The sequence below is a fragment of the Rhincodon typus genome, chromosome 6 (assembly GCF_021869965.1).
Source record: "Rhincodon typus isolate 14 chromosome 6, sRhiTyp1.1, whole genome shotgun sequence".
In the NCBI taxonomy this organism is placed as follows: domain Eukaryota; kingdom Metazoa; phylum Chordata; class Chondrichthyes; order Orectolobiformes; family Rhincodontidae; genus Rhincodon; species Rhincodon typus.
The window spans coordinates 61401891-61425974 of NC_063337.1; the positions used below are offsets into that span (position 1 = coordinate 61401891).

Below are 24084 nucleotides of genomic sequence, written 5' to 3' on the forward strand. Positions count from 1 at the left end.
ACAGAAGGAAATCTGTCATGGAGCACTGGTGTAGCCTACATGAGGCTCCAGTTCTACAGTAATGCCGTTGATTTTCACTGTCCTCTGAAATAATCTAGCCAGGTTCATTCAGTTCAAAGCAATTAGGGTTGGACAATTATTGCCGACCTTACCAGAGATGCTGACACCCCATAAAAAAATTAAGAAAAGAAACATATCACAACAAGTTGTCAACATGTGCAGATTTATTATTTCACTGTTACCTGTATTATTCATTAATTAAATCTATTGATATTTTTGCACTGAAATATATGCTAACAAACATTTTTAAAATTGTCCACATGCAGTCAACGTGAGTCCTTCTTTGAGTGGCAGTTTCAGATTTACTGTCAGTTATTCTGGCAGAAATTCCACAGACGCTCATTTCTGTAATTGTACCTATATGGTAAAAATATATTAAGGGTGGATAACTTTGCAGTGAATATTGAAATGACATTTGTTATTTGTCACTAATGTGCAGTAAGTTTCCTGTTGTCCTTGAAGTATGTATAAAGGTCTGACTGGAGACAGTTCCACAAGAGCACTTTGCTACTTCACAGACACCAGAAGTCTTTTGAATAGCAGAAAATGGATTTGGATGTTTCTGGACAAGTCTTCAAGCTTGAGTATTAATACATAAAAGGCTATTCATGAGGTACTGGAACGTTTCTGTGGCTCATAGATCAAATATTAAAGTACTTCCATGAAGTCTTATTTGATCTTAATTGGGTGTTGTATGGTGGTATGGCTGTATTGCAGAGATAGAGACTACCACACTCTCCCTTATGGCTCCTGCACTAAGCAATATGGTGTCAATTCTTAAGGATTTGTGAGCTGATTTCATAAAAGGAATACAGCCAGCTGTCAGAGGAAATTCTTTGAGGTAATTTAGTGTCAATATTCACCTCCCGGGAGTTCAAAACTGAAATTAGAACCAGAGTGAAATCAACATTTTACTAAAAAGGCCAATTTCAAATTATTCTGAAGACTTCAAGATGTGACTGCCTAACCAAATTGTCTAACTGTATTTAGCTGATTTCTTCACACCTCTTCAATTAGAAGCTGCTGTGACATTCAAATATATTGTGTAAAGTATCTGAACATCAGAGTTCAAATGCTGGAAAATTAAGAAAAATGTTAAATGAATTCTTTTAGCTTGTGCTCTGATTTTTAAAGGAATTTATGAATATAAAACAAACATTTATTATTTAAGGTTTTGGAGTAGATCTGTAGCTCGGGTTGTGGGTGTTGAGGTTGCTTGGCTCGCCAAGCTGGTTTGTTGTTCCGCAGACGTTTCATTACCGTGCTTGGGAACATCCTCAGTGCAGCCTCTGATGAAGCGTCGGTGTGTTTTCCTGCCTGGGTTTTAAACTCTGGGGTCTGTTGCGATGGATTGCCTCACTTCCAGGTTTCCTCCGTAGTGGAATGTATATGGGATCAAGTTCAATGTGTTTATTAATAGCATGCTTCGTGGAGTGCCACACTTCCAGGAATTCTTGTGCTTGTCTCTGCCTAGCCTGTCCCAGGATCTTGGTGTTGTCCCAGTCGTGGTTCTCCTTGTCTATGTGGATTGAGATGAGTGAGTATTGGTCGCGTCTTTTTGTAGCCAGTTGGTGTTCATGTACTCTTGTTGTTAGTTTCCTTCCTGTTTGTCCGATGTAGTGTTTCTCACAGTCTCTGCAGGGGATCTTGTAGATGACATTGGTCCTGTCCATGGCGGGGAGTGGGTCTTTAGTTCGGGTGAGCACTTGTCGTAGGGTTGATGTGGGCTTGTGTGCCACTCTGATGCCCAGTGGTCGTAGAAGTCTTGTGGTGAGTTCTGACGTGTTCCTGATGTAGGGTAGTGTGATGAGTGTGTCGGGGCCTGTAGAATCTTTCTGATCCTGTTCCTGTAGGCATCTCCTGACCCAGTTCTTTGGATATCCATTATCCTTGAACACTTGGAAGAGGTATTCCTCCTCCTCTTGGCATAGTTCTATGTTGCTGCAGTGTGTTGTTGCCCTTTTAAATAGTGTTCGCACGCAGCTTCCTTTGTCTGTGCTGGGATAGTTACTATTGAAGTTCGATACCAGGTCTGTGTGTGTGGCTTTTCGGTGTACTTGCGTTTGCAATTCCCCATTTGTCTTGCGCTCTACCATGACGTCCAGGAATGGGAGTTGTTTGTTCTTCTCCTCCTCTCTGGTGAATTTTATTCCGATGAGGGTGTTGTTTGCGTGTGTCTTCTAGTTTGGTCCGTTTAATGATGACAAAGGTGTCGTCTATGTAGCGTATCCATAGTTTAGGTTGGATTTGCGGAAGGGCAGTCCTTTCCAGTCTTTGAGACACACAAACAACACCCTCACCGGAATAAAATTCACCAGAGAGGAGGAAAAGAACAAACAACTCCCATTCTTGGACGTCATGGTAGAGCGCAAGACAAATGGGGAATTGCAAACGCAAATACACCGAAAAGTCACACACACAGACCAGGTATCGAACTTCAATAGTAACCATCCCAGTACAGACAAAGGAAGCTGCGTGCGAACACTATTTAAAAGGGCAACAACACACTGCAGCAACATAGAACTACGCCAAGAGGAGGAGGAATACCTCTTCCAAGTGTTCAAGGATAATGGATATCCAAAGAACTGGGTCAGGAGATGCCTACAGGAACAGGATCAGAAAGATTCTACAGGCCCCGACACACTCATCACACTACCCTACATCAGGAACACGTCAGAACTCACCACAAGACTTCTACGACCACTGGGCATCAGAGTGGCACACAAGCCCACATCAACCCTACGACAAGTGCTCACCCGAACTAAAGACCCACTCCCCGCCATGGACAGGACCAATGTCATCTACAAGATCCCCTGCAGAGACTGTGAGAAACACTACATCGGACAAACAGGAAGGAAACTAACAACAAGAGTACATGAACACCAACTGGCTACAAAAAGACGCGACCAATACTCACTCATCTCAATCCACATAGACAAGGAGAACCACGACTTCGACTGGGACAACACCAAGATCCTGGGACAGGCTAGGCAGAGACAAGCACAAGAATTCCTGGAAGTGTGGCACTCCACGAAGCATGCTATTAATAAACACATTGAACTTGATCCCATATACATTCCACTACGGAGGAAACCTGGAAGTGAGGCAATCCATCGCAACAGACCCCAGAGTTTAAAACCCAGGCAGGAAAACACACCGACGCTTCATCAGAGGATGTTCCCAAGCACAGTAATGAAACATCTGCGGAACAACAAACCAGCTCGGCGAGCCAACCAACCTCAAAACATTTATTATGTCTGTACAATGTTAAGTCCTTCATTTCAGTTGGTGTCCATTTTGTTCTAAGTTTTGATTCAATTAGGATTAGTTAAAAGAAGATAACTTGGCTGACATGATGAGAACTGAAAGGTGGCTTTGTCAAAGAACTCGAACAAGTTCAATCAGCATAATCCATGTATTTGCTAGATAGGACAAAAGAGGACTGGAATCCACTTTTAACTCATGGCACCCCCAGAAACATAGTTCTCCAATGTGAAAACATTGAATAAAAGGATTCTTCTGTTTTAAAGAATGTCATGTTCACCTTAATAATAATTCACTACAATAAAATTTTCAAAAACTTCAGATGAAGTTCTGAAAGAAAAACAGAAATTGCCAGATGAACTCAACAGATCTGACAGCATTTTTGCAGTAAAGGGGTCACTGGATTTGAAATGCTAACTCTGTTTTCTCTTCACAGATGCTGTCAGACCTGCTGAATTTCTCCAGTAATTTCTGATTTTGTTGAAAAATTAATCTTGGACAGTAGTGCTTAATGGGAAATGGTGAATTAGCAGTTCACTTTACAGCATCGGATTCCTTTTCAATTGACAGTGTGTTAAATAGGATGCCAAGTTACTAGCATTATTTTATGTTTGCATTCACAATATATTTTAGTTCAGATAGTTTTCCCTTAGGGAGCTATCTCAACTATTATAGTGTGACATGCTTTGTAAAAAAAAACTTTACTGCCTTTAGAATAGACACAAGGTCTCTTATAGTGGTAGCCCCAGTAAACTATATGACTACTCTTGTAGATTCAACTAAAGACAGACAATAAAACTGCATTGTCTTAAGAGGCACTCACAACACAAAATTAAATAATTTACAATTCCTGCATTGTCCATTGAACCTTCAAAAGGTGTAAAGACACAAATCTTTGTAACGTCAAACAGGAGATGGGAGGGACATCACAAGGAATTTCAACATAATTGAGACAACAAGGTGCAGGGCTGGATGAACACAGCAGGCCAAGCAGCATCATAGGAACCCTAACCCTATCGCAGCCTCTCTGCTCCTATGATGCTGCTTGGCCTGCTGTGTTCATCCAGCCCTGCACCTTGTTGTCTCGGATTCTCCAGCATCTGCAGTTCCTACTATCTCTGATTCAACATAATTGACTTTGCTTTGTAAAGCAATGATTCATCAATATTAGCATTTGTAACCATTGTGTTGCGCTGTCATAAAGCTGCCCAGAAACTAACATTTTGAACAGTATAATCTTAACACCATGAAAGAGAGATCTTAAAAACAGCTTCAGAGATAGTAGGAACTGCAGATGCTGGGGAATCTGAGATAAGAAGGTGCAGAGCTGGATGAACACAGCAGGCCAAGCAGCATCAGAGGATCAGGGTCTTGGCCCGAAACATCAGCTTTCCTGCTCCTCTGATGCTGCTTGGCCTGCTGTGTTCATCCAGCTCTGCACCTTGTTATCTCTTGAAAACAGCTATTGCTTCTCAATACAGATGGAGGGGGTGTTGTCTCTAGGACTGATGTACCAAACAAGGCCACAAAGAGTTACAACTTGCATTGTAAATTGAGATAAACAAGCTTCCACTCATTCCCCAGACACATTCTGTTCAGCAACTTCCAACTGTTCAACTGTAGAAAACATTGTAGCTGCTAAATACGATTTCATGTTTTCAACCTCTTCGCTTCAGAAAGAGAAGCTTCAAATAAGATAAGCCTGCAATGGTAATAAAAACTAATCTCATTTGCATTCCCAAACATAACTTTTATACTTACTTATTTTTAACTCTTAGTTATTAGCTAGAATACAGGTACTATCAGTTTTACATAAATATCTTTCAGCAATAGTTGTATAATGAACTTACATTTTATCTTGTTTAAAATTGGAGCTGTACTCTTGGTTTTTTTTAAATTGAGAAGCTCAAAAACTAATAGGAGGATACATATAATTGCTTTTACAAATTCTTGGTTCATCGACCACTCCTCATATGTCTGGTGCTTGATCATGACAGATGGTAGAATCAGTCAGGGCTGTTGCTAATGTTTGCTATCCACTTAGCTTTCCTGGTTGCGTGTGCAATTTGTGATCAGATAATTTGGCAATACTTTTTACTGAGGCTGGTATATAAATAAATATCACCTTTTGAGATACTAAAGGAATTTGGGTTTATATTAATAAAGCTTCAGGTAAGGAATGAATTGCCTTCAGGAGAGAAAAGGGGAGATACATCCTGATTCCTTTCCTTAAGATACCAATATTTGCTTAGGTGAAGTTCCACTCTTATACCTCCTCCATGTGTTTATAGCCCCATGGAGACATCAAAGGTGAATTCTACTTTCTCCTTCCAATGTTGATATTTTATTTCCACGAAGCTATTGAACACCAAGTGCCCTATGCTCATAATCATGTTCCTTTGATATTATTAATAGTTCTCTCTCTTCTGGCATTGTCTGTCTTGACGTCAAATCTGCCTATGATTATCCTCTTCTACAAGAAGCCAACACTTGACCGTACTATATTTACAAACTATTGACCCATCTCCTATTCCTTCCAAAGACCTTGGCCAGAATCTAATTCCCTTCCATGTGGCAAGTATGATAGTGAGATGATATTTCATTAAGCCGGAAATGGAATTTGGGGATCCTGCCATTTTCTCAACTCCACCAATTATGCATTGATTAGGTAGGCCTGTGGACACCTTCCTCATCCTTCTGCCAATTGAGCACCTTGATGTATAAAGTAATGGTTTTGAAGGAATTGGTGTTTGTGCTAGATTGCTGTCCAACCAACCTGATGATATTATGCACAGTTTATGGGTAGAAACAGGGAGATTTACAATATCCTTAATTGGGAACAGATGTTTTCTGTCCACTTCCAGGAGTTCTAGTAATTATGCCTGGCTAATATGTAGTTGAACTTATTTCTATTACACAATAAACATAATTTTAACTAATTCACTGCCTCTTCTGTAAAGACTATGGTTGTGGATATTCTACCAATGATCATTAGACAAACCCTAGATAAAGAACAGATGAGAGATTTGGAGGCAGCAAACTAACTCGAACAATCCTTAGTCTGAATCATTCCTGACACAGATGGCAGATATCATGAGGTGCCAATAGTAATTCTACAAAGTGACCAATTAATACTTACTCAAGAGCTTCATCTCACTGCCACTGATATTAACAAAGTGGTGGATGGTATTCTTCGTTTGTGTGGGGGTGGGGGGGTTGGTGCAAGATAAGCTCGTTCCCAAGTGTAGTCCATTGTTCAGATGCATTCAGTGCCTGATCAATGTGCCTGGCATCATACAAAGGGAGTCCCACTGAAAACCACCCCCTGCCCTTGCTGCTGAATCCCTGCATGCCACAAACTCCGAACCAGCCATCATTCACAGGTAACTTAGTCCCTACATGATCTGGACGCAGATGGGCAGAATTGAGCGGTTGAGAATACAAGAACAAAGAACAAAGAAAATTACAGCACAGGAACAGGCCCTTCAGCCCTCCAAGCCTGTGCCGATCCAGATCCTCTATCTAAACCTGTCGCCTATTTTCCAAGGATCTGTATCCCTCTGCTCCCTGCCCATTCATGTATCTGTCCAGATACATCTTAAATGACGCTATCGTGCCCACCTCTGCCACCTCCACTGGCAATGCATTCCAGGCACCCACCACCTTCTGCGTAAAGAACTTTCCACGCATATCTCCCTTAAACTTTTCCCCTCTCACTTTGAAATCGTGACCCCTAGTAATTGAGTCCCCCACTCTGGGAAAAAGCTTCTTGCTATCCACCCTGTCTATACCTCTCATGATTTTGTAGACCTCAGTCAGGACCCCCTCAACCTCTGTCTTTCTAATGTAAATAATCCTAATCTACTCAACCTCTCTTCATAGCTAGTGCCCTCCATACCAGGCAACATCCTGGTGAACCTCCTCTGCACCCTCTCCAAAGCATCCACATCCTTTTGGTAATGTGGCGACCAGAACTGTATGCAGTATTCCAAATGTGGTCGAACCAAAGTCCTATACAACTGTAACATGACCTGCCAACTCTTGTACTCAATACCCCGTCCGATGAATGAATGCATGCCATATGCCTTCTTGACCACTCTATCGACCTGCGTTGCCACCTTCAGGGTACAATGGACCTGAACACCCAGATCTCTCTGTGCATCAATTTTCCCAGGGCGTTTCCATTTACCGTATAGTTCGCTCTTGAATTGGATCTTCCAAAATGCATCACCTCGCATTTGCCTGGATTGAACTCCATCTGCCATTTCTCCGCCCAATTCTCCAATCTATCTATATTCTGCTGCATCCTCCGACAGTCCCCTTCACTATCTGCTACTCCACCAATCTTAGTGTCATCTGCAAACTTGCTAATCAGACCTTCCTCCAGATCATTTATGTATATCACAAACAACAGTGGTCCAAACACGGATCCCTGTGGAACACTACTGGTCACAGTTCTCCATTTTGAGAAACTCCCTTCCATACAACTCTCTGTCTCCTGTTGCCAGGCCAGTTCTCTATCCATCTAGCTAGTACACCCTGAACCCCATGCAACTTCACTTTCTGCATCAGCCTACCATGGGGAACCTTATCAAACGCCTTACTGAAGTCCATGTATATGACATCTACAGGCCTTCCCTCATCTATCAACTTTGTCACTTCCTCAAAGAATTCTATCAAGTTGGTAAGACATGACCTTCCCTGCACAAAACCATGCTGCCTATCACTAATAAGCCCATTTTCTTCCAAATGTAAATAGATCCTATCCCTTAGTATCTTCTCCAGCGGCTTCCTCACCACTGACATCAGGCTCACCGGTCTATAATTACCTGGATTATCCTTGCTACCCTTCTTAAACAAGAGGACAACATTAGCAATTCTCTTAACCTCCGGGACCTCACCCGTGCTCAAGGATGCTGCAAAGATATTTGCTAAGGCCCCAGCTATTTCCTCTCTTGCGTCCCTCAGTAACCTGGGATAGATCCCATCCGGACCTGGGGACTTGTCCACCCTAATGCCTTTTAGAATACCCAACACTTCCCACCTCCTTATGCTGACTTGACCTAGAGTAATCAAACATCTATCCCTAACCTCAATATCCGTCATGTCCCTCTCCTCGGTGAATACCGACGCAAAGTACTCATTAAGAACCTCACTCATTTTCTCTGACTCCTCGCATAACTTCCCTCCTTTGTCCTTGAGTGGGCCAACCCTTTCTCTAGTTACCCTCTTGCTCCTTATGTACAAATAAAAGGCTTTGGGATTTTCCTTAATCCTGTTTGCTAAAGATATTTCATGACCCTTTGAGCCCTCTTAATTCCTTGTTTCAGATTGGTCCTACTTTCCCGATATTATTCCAAAGCTTCGTCTGTTTTCAGTTACCTAGACCTTACGAGTGCTTCCTTTTTCCTCTTTGCTAGTCTCACAATTTCACCTGTCATCCATGGTTCCCTAATCTTGCCCTTTCTATCCGTCATTTTCACAGGGACATGTCTGTCCTGCACTCTAATCAACCCCTGTTTAAAAGCCTCCCACATATCAAATGTGGATTTACCCTCAAACAGCTGCTCCCAATCCACATTCCCCAGCTCCTGCTGAATTTTGCTATAGTTGGCCTTTCCCCAATTTAGCACTCTTCCTTTAGGACCACTCCTGTCTTTGTCCATGAGTATTCTAAAACTTATGGAATTGTGATCACTATTCCCAAAGTAATCCCCTCCTGAAACTTCAACCACCTGGCCGGGCTCATTCCCTAACACCAGGTCAGAAGCAGCCACTTTCTTCCTGGTAGTGCTGCCATTCATAAGACCTTCAGGTCTCTGTTGGCCAAAAGCTCTCAGTCAATGGGACTAAAGCTTCTGAGGAGCAAATTACTACAGATGCTGGAATCTGTACTGAATTCAACAAATGCTGGAGATCAGTGGGTCAGGTAGCATTCATGGGGGGAGAGCAAGCTAATGTTTCAAGTCTAAGTGACTCTTCATCAGAGCTGACATGAAGTGTGGAATGGGCAGCATTTATGCTATTGTTGTTGGGTGGGGGGGAGCGTGTGGATAGAGTGCTGAGTGAGAAAGGATGATAGTTCATATTAAGTGGGTCAGAATGTAAGAATGGCAGAATAATGATGTGTCAACTGCCAGACCTGAAAGAACAGACAGTCCCACTGAGTTTGAGGGGAGGGGAGAGAGGACATGGTGATAGAGAATGTAACAAAGTTTCTAAGGTCCTTGCTTACTGATGAAAGATTTGCTGCTGACCTGTTAAATGACTGAAAAGTGACACAAGATGTGGCAGGCCTTCTTGCAAAAACATGACATGGAATCTCCACAGTCTTCACTTTGTGGCTGAGACCCCATCACTTCACAGGATTTTAGATTGTTGAATGTATTGTTGCCTCCCAGTCTCTGACCATATCCCTTTTCTCTGTTTAAAACCCAAGTTGAAATCTGATCGTTTGACCAAACCTGTGGTCATCTGTATTAATAATACCATACATACCTTAGTATCTAACGTTACATTGTTACATTCTGTGAAGTGCCTTTGGAGATTTTCTTTTGTAAGACACTATACAAATATAATTAGTTGTTGTTGATGCTATTGAGTTACTGGACTGGAGAATGTTTGTGAACGTACGAGGAAATTCGTGAGAAATCCCTCTCAGACAACTGTTAACTGAGAGTTAACTGAGGGAAAGTGGCAATTTTGTTAAGCCACAAACCAAGAAACCCAATTATTATTTGTTTTCTATAGTTTTTTAGATTCAAAATTGTCATTTTATTTGTTTAAATTAGTACAATATAAACTATTATCAAAGTACAAATTGTGCAGACACAATGCTGAAACATTCCAAAAGAGGTTTTAGCAAGCATGTGTCCAATCATGGAAACCCCACAGTGTGGAAGTAAGCCATTCAGTCAACTGAGTCCACACCAACCCTCCAAACAGCATCCCACCCCATCCCTGTAACCCTGCATTTTCTTACAGATAATCCACCCAACCTACACGCCCCTGGACACTATGGGCATTTTAATATGGTCAATCCACCTGACCTGCAGATTTTTGGACTATGGGAGGAAACCCATGCAGACACAAGAGAATGGGTGGAATTCAACCCCGTTCTCTGGCATTGTTAGCCACCATGTCACCCTTTGTGCTGCCTTTAAGTATGCTCCCAGCTTCAGTTAACAAAGAGTTACTGAAGAATTTCTATTCCTTTCCATTCTCTTTTTTCCCCCTGAAACACTCCTAACAGTGAAGATCATTAGCACAGTGATGAGCTTCAATGCCAGCAATTTTTAACTTTTGATCTTATTCTATGGAACAGTTTTTATTATTTTTGTATGGCTTTTTACCTATTCTCACTCTCCTTGGCAATAATATTGAAACTGTTTCAAGGATTCTAGTTCAAAAGCCATTTGGGCTTCTATATGAGGCCTGAGGTACACTGTACCAAATGCTTCAATTTAGGCAGTGCAGGTGAAGAGAGATAAAAAGGAGCCAACATATTTCAGATTTTGGAGGTATTATCTTTTGGATATAATCAAATTAGAATAAATTATATTTAACAATTCTGTCTGAAAACAACATTGGTGCAGAAACATTTGAAAATGTAATTTAAATAATAAATGGGATGAAGCTTTGAAGCTGTTTTCAGAAGACTATAAATAATGAATAATTTCTTAGCCTGTCTCAACAAGGTACTTAAGCATCCCACAGTCATACAATTAGATGCCTCTTATTGAAGGCAATTGGTAAGGGTTACCGGGCAGAATTGCTCCTTCTTTTGATTAAAAACAGAATTATAAGCAGCTAGTCAAAATTTTTAACTCTAAATCAAATGATCAACTGCTGTGGATAATATCATAACTGCCGTTCTTAGAATCCCTACAGTGTGAAAGTAAGCGAGTTGGCCCATCAATTCCACACCATCCCTTCAAAGAGCATCCCACCCACAGTCATGCCCCCTACCCTATTCCTCTAACCCTGCATTTTCCACAGCTAATCCACCTAGCCTGTACATCTCTGGACCCTTTGGACAATTTAGCATGACCAATCCACCTACCTACACCTCTTTAGATAGTAGGAGGAAACCAGAGCACCTGGAGGAAACCCCCACAGACTCAAGGAGAATGTGCAAACTCCACATAGACAGTTGCCTGAGAGTGGAATTGAAGCTGAGTCCTTGGCACTGAGGCAGTAACAATAACCATTCAGTCATAATGCTGCCTGTTGTTCTATGTCATCATCTGTTCTAAAATAAAGCAACTTGATAATATGGTTAAGCAAATTTTACAGTGTTTTCTTAACTTTCCTTCAAAATGATTCAGTGTACATATGACAGAGACAGAGGTGAAATGCCCAAAACCCGAGTTCCTATAACAAGGAGTTATCATTACATTGCTGCAGTATGCAATGGTAAATTATTTATTGACTATTATGGATGCACTTTTAAATATAAGACACATAGATTGCTTTTAGAAGTTGCTCGTACAATTGTATTTGAGAAAGAATCAATGTAAAACCTTCAGAACTATTTTAAAATGACCAGAGGGATCTGGGTGTACAGGTGCACAGATCACTGAAACTGGCAACGTAGGTGGAAAGGTAGTCAACAAGGCATATGGCATGCTTGCCTTCATTGGCTGGGGCATTGAGTTTAAAAATTGGCAGGTAATGTTGCAGCTTTATAGAACCTTAGTTCAGCCGCATTTGGAATATTGTGTTCAATTCTGGTCGCCACACGACCGGAAGGATGTGGTGGCTTTGGAGAGGGTACAGAAAAGATTTACCAGGATGTTGCCTGGTATGGAGTGCATTAGCTATGACGAGAGGTTGGAGAAACTTGGGTTGTTCTCACTGAAATGATGGAGGTTGAGGGGGGACCTGATAGAGGTCTACAAGATTATGAAGGGCATGGACAGACTGGACAATCAGAAGTTTTTTCCCAGGGTGGAAAAGTCAGTTGTCAGGGGCCATGGGTTTAAGGTGCGAAGGGCAAGGTTTAAAGGTGATGTAAGAGGCAAGTTTTTTACACAGAAGGTGGTGGGTGCCTGGAACTCGCTGCCAGGGAAGGTAGTGGAAGCAGATACTATAGTGACTTTTAAAGGGCATCTTGACAAATACATGAATAGGATGGGAATAGAAGGATACAGACCCTGGAAGGATAGGGGGTTTTAGTTGTGACGGGTAGCATGTCGATGCAGGCTTTGATGGCCAAAAGGGCGTGTTCCTGTACTGTAATTTTCTTTGTTCTTTGTTCATCTTCTGAAATTAGCCTTTCACTTGATTGATGCAGAACTTCACTGAGTTTGAGTTTACACTTGCTTTCAATATTGCGATGCAGTATATAGTCTTGTTGGTCACCTGTGTTTTTCTCTGGGGTTTGGGTTCACCATTGGAGTAAAATTTCCTGTGCATAGAAAGTCAATGTAGTTTGGAACCACATGCTTTACGGATATGGATAAAAGCTGCGCAGCTTTAGCGTGGATGCAACAAACCACATCTGTTATAGTTTTTTCTTGGTTGGTGTGTTTTATTGACTGTTGCAACAGTGTTGCTCACCCTAAAGCATCTAATTAGCAGCCACTATAATTTTCATACATGCCTCCATCCTCAAATGGATCAATGATACAGCCTTTTTATATTTGATTTAACTTGCTCCAAAAGATCTCTATGTTGTACACCAGGCACAACTATCTCATGGCATACTTCATGGGCACCGGCCCCATGCATCCAAATCTCCACTGACATTGACATTCAACATGTGACTGCCATTATGAACCTTCATGGCACATCTCCAATTCATTTACAGGACTCTTCTACACTTCAATGATTCACCTTGGGCTACACTGGTAAGTATCAGTACCATTCTGTGGCAAAGACGTTGTGTGCTCAGGGACACAGATCAACCTCAAGGATTGGAACAGGTTGCATCTTACAGTTTTTCCCATAGTTTCATAATATTCACTTACTCTGAGCTTACCTGGATACTTGCAGCAGCCCTACCCTGCACTGCCTTGCCTTTATGCACTTTGCCCTCTCAGTTAGCGATACCTGGCACATATTACATCTATCTTCCCGTGGCATTTAGTGCAGACATAAAGGCAGGAAGTTTGCCACAGTTGTCAGCAGGCCTCAGTCCAGTCAAGCAGCACAGAAGATCCCAGCATAGTAAGTCAAATGCAGCCTCCAGTACTAGACCAGGCAATCTGAATCAGTTTCTCTGTTTATAAGGGATGAGGACCTGATTCTTTCCACCCTAATGTGGGCTGTTTTTTTAAGCTGGAATGAAAGACAAACCGGTATTACAGAAAATGAAAGTGGGTGGCCATAATTATTGCTGCTGGTGCAGTTTGAGTGGTTTCCCAAGTGAGTAATTAGGCAGTGCAGAGGTGGGCAGGGTTAGTGGCATTGAAGTTTGGGGAGCTGAGGGTGAGCAGGGAAGATGTTGCACATATTAGTGAAAGTCTTGGTGGGAAGCAGGTCCAGCAGCAGAGAGAGAGTGAGTGCAAAGTATTGGACTGAAATAGTGGCACTTATGCTGATGGAATAGAGAAGAACATTGAATTTCTTCCTACAATATTGGACATTCCTGGATAGCTGGGACTGCTTCAAGTGGCAACATTGGATGACGTGGGCATGATCTGATATTGTGACCGCCACTGCTGATCCTGATGATGGAGTAAGTCCCACCTGTATACCACCATGGCCAGCAGGAGTTCCAAAACCATGCCTGCAAAGCAGGGTGACACCTTCTCCTTGCCTGTCATGTCCAGGGCAAATGTCAGGAACTGTGCAGGCCAGCTCCATCCCTGGTGACAGGGATGTCATTCAATTACAGGGTTTACATTGAGAGGCAGGGTTTTTAGGAGTGGTGTGTGGTAAGATGGGATAGAAATTGGATGTATTCTCTCTGCAAGGGCCAAATGGCAATTAATGCAATGAGTTTGGCAAGCTAGCAATAAAACTCACTCAGCCTCATGATGAGAATCACTCCAATAAAATTAACATGACTTGCACTTTGCCAAAAATCTGTAAGTTTCCAACCTGAATCTTTCCATGATTCTCTCTCTCTCCTTTTGGTTTTCTTTTCTAGGATAAATAGATTTAAAGCTGCTCCCTATTGTGTGAACAGTTCGTTACTCTGTCAATTAAAAGTCTGCTTTTAATTTCTGCTTTAGGAACTTAATTTAGATTGTCAATGTTCAGCTAATAAATTTTGGTACTCCTTGAAAGTTTTCTTAATTTCCTTTTTTGCTTTTCTATTTTGTTTTAATTCAAACAGCTTGAGTTGTTACTAATTGCTATTAACATTTTCTTTTCAGTTTCATGCTTCAATGTTTTCTTGGTACTATTAGTTTGAGTTTCTGACCCATTGGACATATACAGTTGAAACCTCAATGCTCTCAACCAGATTGAAGAAAGTACAGGTGGGATTCTATTTACAGTACTAACTTTCTTGCATAATGACAGTTTCAACAGCCCCAGTGAGATTTTGAAGATGACAATATATTATCCATGGCCAAATATTTTCCTAATTAAAAAAACTCATACCATCAATAGTCAAATTATGAACAACAATAATTGCAGAGTTGTTAATTAAGTCATGTTCTAAATTAACTTCAAAACAAAGGAACAAGAAGATAATTTCCATCAACACCCTGCAGTAATGCATTTTTAGTTTGTCAGTTTTCTGGAGAGAAACTGTTATTTCCTAAAACATCAATGGCTGTGCTGACATTGCGTCTCACGACAACTGATGACAATTAACAATTTAAACAGAAAAATTCAAAATTTCTGCAGCATTATCAACTTCAGTAACAAATAAAGGATAACTAGTTGAGATTGTACTCACTCCAAAAATTTTCTGGAAGAAATGTGCAGCTTTACACTTATTACCATCTTGCTATTTAATTTCCAATATTCAGCCTTCATGTCATTTTTTTTATGAAGCAGATAACATAGCAGCCTCTTAAACTTCTTCACTGTTTCATTTATTATGCTAAGCAAGGCATTTTCTTCCCACAGGCCACTATGACTAGATCCCTTATTTCCAGTTTGTCTGAGGCTCCCCAAAGACATGTGCCTAGCATGCTTGCAAGTCAACTCATAGTTGTCTGCCATTACTGAAACCTTCCTTTATCTTTAAACATTTTTGGCCTTCCAGGAGGGATTTTATTCTAAAAAGGATACATTTTTAAATTCTTCCATTCCACTTGCCATCAATTTTCACTGATATGCTTATTGCCAGCAAGGCACACATTAGTGATTCTTTACTCCTTCAACTTTCAAGAGCCCACTTCTTCTAATTCTGTTTTTATGAACTTAAATCAAAATCTCAAAACAGCATCTCGTTTAGTATTAAATAAAAACAATTCCCTCTTCTCTTCTTCAGCAGTAACTTCTTTGATTTTTCTCTATTTGCTAGAAGCTGTCCTCTTTTGTCTGTGGGAGAAGCAAAAGGCATTAAAAGAAATATCCCACTTCAAAACTCTCAAGGTTATCTCCCCATGACAACGAGATCACATGGGTGTTTCTTTCAAGTGAAAATGGTTATCTGGAATAGACACGTTTCAAAAACAAAAATTGCTGGAAAAGCTGAGCAGGCCTGGCAGCATCTGAAGAAAAAACTCAGAGTTAACGTTTCGGGTCCGGAAACCCTTCTTCAGAACTGATGGTAGCTCGGAAAATGTCAGTTTATATGCAGCAAATAGAGAGGGGGGATGGGGTAGGGAGCAAATGATAGGATAAAGGATAGAGCCCAAATAGAGAGACAGCAGTTGGATAGACAAAGGAGTTGATAACGATCTGGCTAGGAAGGTGAATAGCTGTATATAGAATAGCTCTAGACTCTGTTATCACACAGCTTGCCATCACACACCACCTATTGTTAGTCACTAACAGTCCCCGTTAACAGCTATTCACCCTCCATGCATACTGATTTTTAAAATCAGAGATGAAACAAACACAAATGTGCGTGTACTTAAATGGGCTGAATGGTCTGCTTTTGTGCTGTAGTGAGTCCATAACTCTAACTTCAGATTTGGCTTCACAAGTAGAATGCAAAAAAAGAAAGAGAATTTTCTGCAATTATACAAACCTTGGTCAGACACATCAGAAGTATATTATATAGTTCTAGGTACTACATGTTAGAAGGGACATATTGGACTTGGAAGGAATGGGACACGCACCAATGTAATTGTTAAACAAAATGTTATCATAGAAACATAGAAATTAGAAGCAAGATTAGGCCACTGAACTTTTCTGGTTTGCTCCACCATTCAGTATGGTCATGGCAGATCATCCAACTCAGTACCCTGTTGCCATTTTCTCCAATGCTTTCTGATTCATTTAGACCAAAGAAGAAGGTCAAACTCCTGGAAAACATTCAATGTTTTGGCCTTGGCCATTTACTATGGCATGGAATTCTATGGGATCACCCTCTCTTAATGAAGACATTCTTCTGTCAAGGCAAAGCCCTAGATGACACAGAACAGTGAAAGAGATGCTTCTGCTTGGATCATTTTTATACTTCAGAACTTCAAATGAAAATGCCATAAAATATTCTGGTCTTATTCATGCTACATCATCCTTTTGTAAGCTGACCCAATGAAGCCTGATTATTGAAGCAAAAACCGAAAGAACTGCGGATGCTGTAAATCAGGAACAAAAACAGAAGTTGCTGGTAAAGCTAAGCAGGTCTGGCAGCATCTGTGAAGAAAACAAACCAGAGTTAACGTTTTGGTTCTGGTAACCCTTCCTCAGAACTGATGGTAGCTAGGAAAATGTCGTTTTATATGCAGGAAATAGGGAGGGGGATGGGGTAGGGAGTAAATGATAGGATAATGGATAGAGCCCAAAGCTAGAGCAGTTGGATAGACAAAATAGTTGATAACAATCTGGCTAGGAGGGTGAATAGCTGTTAATGGGAACTGTTAGTAATTAACATGAGGTCATGTGTAACGGCTGGCTATGAGATAAGAAGGCCTGGTGCAAGGGATAGGAGGCTAGGACATGGGAGAGTTTAGGCCCTAAAATTATTGAACTGCATATTGAACCCAAGAGGGCTGCAGGGACCCCAAATGGAAAATGAGGTGTTGCTCTTCCAGCTTGCGTTGAGCTTCACTGGAACACTGATTTGCTGCAGAGATCAGATGCTGGCCAGGGAACAGGGTGGTGTATTAACGTGGAAGGAAACAGGTAGCTTGATCTTTTTTTGCAAGCAGAATATAGATGTTTTGCTTCATTTCCCCAAAGTAAAGGAGACCACATTGTGAACAGTGAATGCAGTAGACTGGATTGTGGGAAGTGCAGGTGAAGTGTCGCTTCACTTAGAAGGTACATTTGGGCCCTTGGTTAGTGGGGAGGGAGGAGATAAACTGGCAGGTATTGCACCTTCGCCGGTTGCAGGGGAAGGTGCTGTGGTGGGTGTTGGGAGTGAAGGAAGAGTGGACCAGGGTGTCCTGGAGGGAATGGTCCCTGGAGAAGGCAGACAAGGGAGGGGAGTATGTGTCTGGTGGTGGCATTTCACTGGAGGTGGCGGAAATGGTGTCTGATGATCTTCTGGACGTGGATGCTGGTGGGATGGTAGGCAAGGACAAGGGGAACCCTCTCACTGTTGCTGGAGGGAAGAGAAGGGGTGAGAGAGGAAGTGTGGGAGATGGGTCAGACCCATCACTCTCCATTGCAAACTAGCCATCCAGATCTGATCCTCTCTGTTGGTTCACTCCAGCAATTTTTGAACAAGGTACAATTGCACCTCTTCAACAGAGAGGGCAGCAAACGGATGGTATGTTGCCTCTTGGGTGCCAGGGTCCGTGACATCTCAGATCGTGTCTTCAGGATCCTTAAGGGGGAGGGTGAGCAACCAGCAGTCATGGTACACATTGGTACCAATGACATAGGTAGAAAAAGGTCTGAGAATGTGAAAAACGAGTACAGGGAGTTAGGTTGGAAGCTGAAGTCCAGGACAAACAGGGTAGTTATCTCTGGGTTACTACCAGTGCCATATGATAACGAGGTAAGAAATAGGGAGAGAGTGCAGCTAAACACGTGGCTACAGGGCTGGTGTAGGAGGGAGGACTTCCATTATGTGGATAATTGGAGCACATTCTGCCAAAGGTGGGACCTGTACAGTAAGGATGGGTTGCATCTGAACCGGAAGGGCACAAATATCCTGGGAGGGAGGTATGCTCGAGCTATACGGGATGGTTTAAATTAGATTGGCAATGGGTGGGGGAACCGGATTTGTACTTCAGAGGCTGAGGTATTCAGCCTTCCAACAGACACAACAGGGAGTGAGGTTGTTAATAAAGAAATGCAGTCAATGGAGCGTAATTGTGGACACGGAGGTGGTTTGAGGTGTGTATATTTCAATGCTAGAAGTATCAGAAATAAGGCAGATGAACTTAGAGCATGGGTCAGTACTTGGAACTACGATGTTGTGGCCATTACAGAAACTTGGGTAACACAGGGACAAGAATGGTTGTTGGAAGTTCCAGGATTTAGATGCTTTAAAAGAAATAGGGAGGGTGGAAAAAGAGGCAGGGGAGTGGCATTGCTAGTCAGGGCTAGTATAGCAGCTACTGAAAGGCAGTTCGAGAATGATATGTCTACAGAGTAAGTTTGGGTTGAAGTCAGGAACAAGAAAGGAGCAGTCACTTTGATGGGGATTTTTTACAGACCCCCTAATAGTTGCAGAGAAATGGAGGAGCGGATTGGGAGGCAGATACTGGAAAGGTGCAGAAGTCACAGGGTTGTAGTCATGGGTGACTTCAACTTTCCAAATATTGATTGGAAGCTTTTTAGTTGTAATAGTTTAGATGGAGCGGATTTTGTCCAGTGTGTTCAGGAAGATTTCCTGACACAGTATGTAGATAGACCAACACGAGGAGAGGCCACTTTGGATTTGCTGCTTGGCAATGAACCAGGTCAAGTGTTAGACCTGTTAGTAGGAGAGCATTTTGGCGATAGCGATCATAACTCTGTTACTTTTACAATAGACATGGAAAAAGATAGGTACATACAGCAAGGTAAGGTTTATAATTCGGGGAAGGGCAATTACAATTCTGTTAGGCAAGAAATGGGTAACATAAAATGGGAACAGATGCTGTCAGGGAAGAGCGCTATTGAAATGTGGAGATTGTTTAAGGAATGCATACTGCGTGTGCTCGATATGTTTGTCCCTAGCAGGCAGGAAAGATGCGGTCAAGTGAGGGAGACTTGGTTCTCAAGAGACGTCGAACGACTGGTTAAGAGGAAGAAGGATGCTTATATAAGGTTTAGGAAACAAGGAACAGAAAAGGCTCCAGAGGGATACAAGTTATCCAGGAAGGAGCTGAAGAAAGGGCTTAGGAGAGCTATAAGGGGGCATGAGAAAACCTTGGCAGATAGGATCAAGGAAAACTCCAAGGCTTTTTACATGCACGTGAAAAATAAGAGAATGACCAGAGAAAGGGTAGGGCCGATCAAGGATTGTAAAGGGAATTCGTGCACGGAGCCTAAACAGATAGGAGAGGTCCTTAATGAATACTTTTCTTTGGTATTCACAACTGAGAGGGATCTAATGTAGAAGAGGACAGTGTGAAATAGGCTGGTAGGCTAGAGGAGGTCGATGTTAGTAAGGAAGATGTACTAGGAATTTTGAGGAACTTGAGGATAGATCAGGCCCCTGGGCCTGATGGGATTTATCCAAGGATTCTATGGGAAGTGCGGGAAGAGATCGCAGGGCCTTTGGCAATGATCTTTTCATCCTCATTGTCCACGGTTATAGTGCCGGAAGATTGGAAAGAGGCAAATGTCATTCCCTTGTTCAAAAAAGGGAATAGGGATAACCCCGGAAATTACAGGCCAGTTAGTTTTACATCAGTGGTGGGCAAATTATTGGAAATGGCTCTGAGAGATAGGATTTATGATCACTTGGAAAGGCACAGTTTGATTCGTGATAGTCAGCATCGATTTGTGAGGAATGGATCATGCCTCACAAACCTTATTGAATTCTTTGAAGAGGTGACCAAACACGTGGATGAAGGTAGAGCAGTGGATGTGGTATACATGGATTTAAGTAAGGCGTTTGATAAGGTTCCCCATGGTAGGCTCATGCAGAAGATAAGGAGGCATGGGATAGGGGGAAATGTGGCAGATTGGATTCAGAATTGGCTGGCCCTTAGAAAACAAAGGGTGGTAGTGGACGGAAAATATTCAACGTGGTGCTCAGTTACGAGTGGTGTACCACAAGGATCTGTTCTGGGTCCTCTTCTATTTGTGATTTTTGTAAATGATTTGGATGAAGGAGTGGAAGGGTGGATTAGTAAGTTCGCGGACGATACGAAGGTGGGTCGAGTAGTGAATAGTGCGGTGGGCTGTTCTAGGTTACAAAGGGACATTGATAGGATGCAGAGCTGGGCTGAGAAGTGGCAGATGGAGTTTAACCCTGAAGAGTGGGAGGTGATTCATTTTGATAGGACAAACTTGAAAGCAGAATACAGGGTTAGGAAAGATTCTTGGCAGTGTGGAGGAGCAGAGAGATCTTGGGGTTCATGTCCACAGTTCCCTGAAAGTTGCCACCCAGGTGGATAGAGTTGTTAAGAAGGCGTATGGTGTGTTAGCTTTCATTAATAGAGGGGTTGAGTTCAAGAGCCGTGAAGTTATGCTCCAGCTATACAAAAGCCTGGTTCGGTCACATCTGGAGTATCGTGTCCAGTTCTGGTCGCCTCATTACAGGAAAGATGTGGAAGCGTTGGAAAAGGTGCAGAGGAGATTTACCAGGACGTTGCCTGGAATGGAGGGAACGTCTTACGAGGAAAGGTTGAGAGAGCTAGGGCTTTTCTCTTTAGAACGACGAAGGATGAGAGGTGACTTGATAGAGGTGTACAAAATGATCAGAGGTATAGATAGAGTGGACAGCCAGAGACTTTTTCCTCGGGTGGAGGTAGCTATTACGAGGGGGCATAGTTTTAAAGTGAGTGGGGGTAGATATAGGGGAGACGTCAGAGGTAGGTTCTTTACTCAGAGAGTGGCCAGGGTGTGGAATGCATTGCAGGAAAGGGTAGTGGAGTCGGCCTCATTAGGGGCATTTAAACGGCTATTAGATAGGCATATGGATGATAATATAAGGTAGGGGTGGAGGTTAGATAGACATTAGGATTAGGGCAAAAGTTCGGCACAACATCATGGGCCGAAGGGCCTGTCCTGTGCGGTACTGTTCTATGTTCTATGTTCTATGTTATGTTCAGACAGGGCACTGATACAAAGTAGTCAGATCTTGCAATATACTGCATTCACCTTCTTAACAAAGATGAGGTGTTATAATAATCTGACTAGCTGGCATGAACCAGGTCCTGTTGAAAAAGGTGCTGATTATTGAAGCATCTGTCCTTTCCCAGTCACCATGATTCACTGCATCTGAAGTGTTCACGCTTCACCACATGTTGACAATGCATCAATTGCAGATCCCTCTTCTGTCTCATTACCCAAGCATCCAGTGTGTGTGCTTTGATAAAATGACCATCGACTGTGATGAAGGGCAAACGTGTCAATGAAAGTAGAATATTCCATGCCTGCCATGTTTTCAATTTTCCATTGTACTGAGAAAAGATTAATATAGAGTTCATAGCATACAGCATATACACAGGCCTTCAGCCCATCATTTCTATGGCAACAAACAAATGCCAAAGTATACAAATGCCATTTATTTGCGCTTGGTTCATAGCCTACTATGCGCTGGCATTTTAAGTGTTCATCCAGCTGCTTCTTAAATGTTGTGAGAGTACCTGCCTGCACCACTCTCTTAGGCAATATGTCCCATGTTTTGACCACCCTCTCGGTGAAAATTTCTTTTCTCAGATTTCCTCCAAACCACTAACTTCTCACTTTAAACTTATGCCATCTGGTCTTAGATCCATCTACCATGGGTAAAAAATTCTCTCAATCTACCCTGTCTATGCCTCTCATAATTTTGTACATCACAATCAGATCTCCTCTCAGCCTCCTCTGCTCCAAGGAAAACAAAAAAGCTAAAGATGTCATAGTCCTACTGCTTTCTCATCAGAGAGAGAGAGACATCTGGTGGTGGATTAACCTGAGGGTCACCATCCCTCAGATGAATGATGAGGTTGAGAAGGTAGGACCTTCGTGGTAACTTTAGCCAGTGTGGAAATTTAACCCATGCTGTTGACATCACTCTGCATCGCAAACCAACCATCCAGCCAACCTGATCCTCTGTTGATTCGCTCCAGCTATTTTTGAACAAGCTACAACTGCATCTCTTCAACAAACAGGGCAGCAGACAGGGCACTGTCAAAAAGTACTCAGATCTTGCAATATACTGCATTCATCTTCTTAACAAAGATGAGGTGTTATGATAATCTGACTAGCCGGCATGAACCAGACCAGAATGTTGAATAATATTTCCACTTGTGATTCTGATGCATGAAAATGATCTGAGCAGAAACTGCTGCTTAATTCTGTGCCATCTTGGGTATTGCCCTGACAGAAGATGATTCTGTCTGGAGTGCTGATAGTATCCTGGCATTTGAAGTTTCAAATTTCCAGATGACTGACTGACCAACTGGGGTACCTAGATCCTACTTTCATCAATATTAATTCACAATTTTGAGCAAATAACAAAGTTACATACATGAAACAAGATCCTTATTTAAATATGGAAATTAAGGTCGAATAAAGTAATTACATCATCATCATAATTTCAGCAAAGCAGAGTTAAAATCATCAGGCTAATTCACGAAATTGATGGAAGAAGACCAGAAACAGAAAACGTTGCTCAAAAGAATTCCTCTTTTGTGGGAAACAGAGTGGCTCCTCTGGATCCCACAAGGAAAGGTTAGGCTTCAGCTGCCTACTATGACTCCCTATCCTTCTGTACCACAAGATCATTCTTTAGAATCTCAGTGCTCAGTGCAACCAAAAGCTGTCTAAATTTACATAAGTTAACTGTTGTTTCCATCCCTGTATATTTGGTGACACATAGCCTGGCTACATCTAACAAAGCCAGGCAGTAAAAATTGCCATGTCCTCATTCTGCCATGGGCAGATGGGAAGCTAATTAAAAACAGATGCAAGTTAAGATCTCTCTCTCCAAATTGATTCTTCAATTTACCATCAAATTCCACTTTATTCTGCAACATATTTTCAAGTCAAGCACAAATGCTTGGAAACCTGAACATAGCAACACATTGAAAATCTGAATAAAGGGAATATTTACTAGCCACACACAAGCAGTTTTCTAAGATTGAAGAATGGGGATTTTGTACAGTTGTATGTCAGATCATCTATCCAAGTGTTTGAACAATCTTGCCAGAGGTAGAGAGCTGGATGAACACAGCAGGCCAAGCAGCATCATAGGAGCAGAAAGGCTGACGTTTCGGGCCTAGACCCTTCATCAGAAAAGGGGAAGGGGAAGGGGGTTCTGAAATAAATAGGGAGAGAGTGGGAGGCGGATAGAAGATGGATAGAGGAGAGGATTGGTGGAGAGGAAACAAACAGGTCAAAGAGGCGGGGACGGAGCCAGTAAAGGTGAGTGTAGGTGGGGAGTTAGGGAGGGGATAGGTCAGTCCAGGGAGGACGGACAGGTCAAGGGGGCAGGATGAGGTTAGTCGGTAGGAGATGGGGGTGCGGCTTGAGGTGGGAGGAGGGGATAGGTGGGAGGAAGAACAGGTTAGGGAGGCAGGGATGAGCTGGACTGGTTTTGGGATGCGGTAGGGGGATGGGAGATTTTGAAGCTCCGCTGTACCCGGTGTGGCT

At 42.2% G+C, this 24084-nt stretch overlaps 1 long non-coding RNA gene across 2 annotated transcripts in view; it reads right to left on the bottom strand.

Moving 5' to 3' along the window:
* Positions 1 to 218: 218 nt before the first annotated feature.
* The window catches only part of LOC125483282, a 39356-nt gene continuing 15490 nt past the window's right edge, over positions 219 to 24084 (bottom strand). The window contains exons 1-3 of one of the 2 annotated variants that reach the window (XR_007262241.1): positions 17052 to 17091; positions 15517 to 15768; positions 219 to 417 (exon numbers count right to left, since the gene is read on the bottom strand). This is a non-coding gene — a long non-coding RNA (uncharacterized LOC125483282). Of the gene's footprint in view, positions 418 to 15516; positions 15769 to 17051; positions 17092 to 24084 lie in introns of those variants that run through there. The other variant, XR_007262242.1, reaches the window with a different exon arrangement.